Source organism: Centruroides sculpturatus, unplaced genomic scaffold (assembly GCF_000671375.1).
Source record: "Centruroides sculpturatus isolate CEXI.00-Female unplaced genomic scaffold, Cexi_2.0 scaffold1122, whole genome shotgun sequence".
Classification (NCBI taxonomy): Eukaryota; Metazoa; Arthropoda; class Arachnida; order Scorpiones; family Buthidae; genus Centruroides; species Centruroides sculpturatus.
In genome coordinates this window covers 1-3701 of record NW_019385279.1, presented here as the reverse complement: position 1 = coordinate 3701, position 3701 = coordinate 1, and positions in this window count along the sequence as shown.

The window sequence follows — 3701 nt, the reverse complement described above, 5'->3', positions numbered from 1 at the left end:
GCAGTGGCGGCCTTAGGGGGTGGCGAGCAGGGCAATCGCCCGGGGCCTCGCTCTTGGAGGGGCCTCGCGCAACAACCAAGTAGAAAAAAGTTGATATTTAAAACTTTTTATTTTATCCTTGGCTATTAGTTATAACAATAAAATAGATTTAATTTATAGTACAGTATATATTAATATTAATAAGTGCCAACTATTTCAATTCACATATTTTGCACAAAGGACAAGGGCCTCGCAAAGATCTGCCGCCCAAAGCCTCTCAATGGATAAGGCCGCTGCTGTTTTTGGATGCTGTTTCTTGGAATATAAAGCCACACAGTTGCTTGATATTTTACAGTTTGATGAATTTCGGTTGAACTACAGAAATGTTATCCGAGTTTTAAGAAAAACAGACAGATTTACGTCATTCCTCCCCACTAGATAAAGGGACTTTACCTAGCTCTTCAATTGCCTAGCTCTAATAACGGAAACTTTCGGAACAATGCAAACTTTGTCATTTCCTCTAAGTGTGGACTTTTTTATTTTATTTTTGTACTAAAATACTGTATTTATTTATTTCACGGAAATATCAATTGGAAATACAATAATTTATACATCGCTCGTATATTCCAATAGAAAAAGTCAAAGACTTCTAATACAGTTTTATTTGTGATTTTTAAAAATATACAATAATTCTCTGAGTTATATTCTCAACTTTTGCACAAAACTAAATGCATGCAACATCGTACTCGTCTGTAAATGCTATAATTGATATACGTATATCAATTATAGCTATTATAGATGAGTATGATATATATAGAATATATAAATTGGTAGTGCATATTTGCCTTAAAAATGCCAATAATTCTACACTTGCAAAATACTACATTCCCGTGTTAATGAGAGTAAAATGACGTGATAACACAACGCAACAAATGGACGATCTGCCAAAGGGTCCTGCTGGGAGGGCATGTGTGAAAAATTGGCCTTATATAGGTTGTAGAAACCTAAAGAAAACCCGGAAAACTCAATGTGACCAGCATGTTCAGGTGCGAACTCACGACCAACTACTAATATTAAAAAGAAGAGAAAGAAACTAAAGAAGTATATAGACATTGAAACGTGCAAAAGCATCACTAAGTTGTAAGAGATTTTAAAACCATGAGAAAATGAGTGTATTTTTGTAGAAATACAGGCTGGTGCTACTGTATGAGCAAATTGGACATTTGCCTAGGGTGGAAAATTTTAATAAATTTATACAAAATTTTCAGGCTATTGTTTTCAATATTATAAAATTTTTATCTATATAACACTTCGGGAGTTGAATATTAATTGACGGAAAAAGTAATTACACTTTTAATTGGAAAGGCATTTCAGAACAAAAATTTTTCATTTTATGTAGGGTATAAGAGGGTGTCAAATGCATGTCTTGCTCCGGGCATCAAAACTTTAGCGCAGTCTCTGCGGAGATATTAAATATCTCCAAAGAGTATAATCTGTTATAGTCGAACAACCGTATTACTATTTTATATATTACTATTATATATTGTACGTATATTGCTATTTTAGAAACAACTGCAATTAGAATTGCTAATTACTACAAATTTCAGAATATGCATTTGGACAATGTCAGTCTAAAACTAATGAAACCATAGATAAAGAATTACTCCAGTTTCTCAGAATTTCGAATATTCATTTCAATATACTATTACTGAAGTTGCCTGAAGATTTCGAAATAGGTGTTGATGTACAAGATGACGATGTTGTTCCTAAAATCACATCTCGTATTTGCAGCAGCATGTTGAATATTGTATACCAATTTTCATATACCTGAGAAGAAAAGTAAAATTATTTGAACAGTAAAAAATACACCATAAATATTTTAAATTGACTAAATGTTTATAATTTCTTTCCACAAATTACGTGAATAAAATAAAATTGATATTTTTTTTCAGAATTTTCTTACCTTAACTGGTATGTCTTTAGACATTACAAAGCATTCTCCACAGCTGAATCCGAGTTTATTTTCTTGAAATTTCTTCATGAAGTTCAAAATCTGTACAGTAAAAAAGTCTATATAATAAAATTTCCATCATTTATTTAGTATAAATGTAATCTATATAGTCCTACCTTTATCCTATCTTGCAATGAAAGGTAATCACTAGCAACTCTTCTGATTTCTTGAAAAGAATCATAGATCTGAAAATAGATTTCGAGAAATTACAATAAAGAAATTTCATGAAAAATGTTTGTTGTTACTTGTAATTACCGAAGAAACGCAGCGTGAAATTGAAAACACGCAGAAAAATATTATCATGGTTAGAACAATCGTAAGAATGCATATTATAACACGAAGATGAAAAACTTCCGTTCTAAATATTGATGTGTAAATCATGAAGGATACAAGATACAGGATAATCCCATATATAACGAATAAATATTTATTCCATTTTTCATTAATATCTTCGATTACATCGCAAAGATCGACGTGTTTCGATATCAAACGGTCGATATTCTTCTTTGGCCATTGCATTTTCGCCTGCTGTAGCTGTACTGATAAAGCTTTGAATCTGTCGGTTATGATTACTCCAATTAGTATGATTACGGGCGCATACCACATCCATAGTGTAGACTCATAAATAGCGGAAATTTGTAAAAATACAGAGCAGATGAAGGCCCTCGAATAGCTTGAATTCTTTTCAACTTCTTTGAATACGATAAAATTGATAAATGTGATCAAACACATTAAGAAAGCGTAAGCGATTCCGATAGTATAATTTGCAATACGTTGGTAAAATCGTATTTTTTCTATTTCTCCTTCGTAATCGGGTATGTTCATGTTAAAGCGCAATTTCTGTTTTCTGCCATTTTCAATTACGAGAACGGAACCCCAAGAAATACAAAAAAATATTCCTGTCATATAATGAGAATTGACCTTTTCATCTCTAACAATTGGGCTGCAAGCGATAATGTTGTCTTCCGTTGCAAAGTGGTGAGAAAAAAGCATTAGAGAGTGGCTTATTATCACCAATTGCACGAAATTTGCATGAATTGATACGAATTTAGATTGTGTTGGAGTCAGCTGATGACAGATACATCGTTCGACAAGGATATCTCCGAAAGGTATAGATAACGAAAATGTAGGGCGAAGAAGACAATAGAGGCAGTTGCCTTCCATCTTGAATATTGTGAAATTAAATCAATATTATTGCATAAATCGAGATAATCGATAGAAATTTATATTTAGAGTAAAAAATGTTGTCTCGAGAATAAATCGAAGATGTGATATTATTATAAACGTACTAACAGAGAATAATAATTTAGCATTTATTTATTTTATTATTTTCTGCAATCTTTTAAGATTTCGTGATACACCAGAGCTTCGATGGATGGACTTAACGTATTTGTGATTATTATTTCACTCATTTGTCGATTTAAACATCATTTTATCCACTTTAAATTACAACGATGTTTTGTTACTTATTAATATATGCACGAGCTTTGATACCATCAATACACTTACAGTTTTGCAGTAGGATTCGTACACGCTGTTTCCCACCCCTCGTTTATTTAATGGTACACTCCTGCTGTATTCAATGCATATGAGCTATAGTGTTCTGTTATGATTTTAAAACAATCGATTGTTTTTCGCCATCATCGATGTGAATCAATCGTTATGTGAAATCTGAGAAGCGCGCCATATTAGTAATGGTGATTTGGTCGAA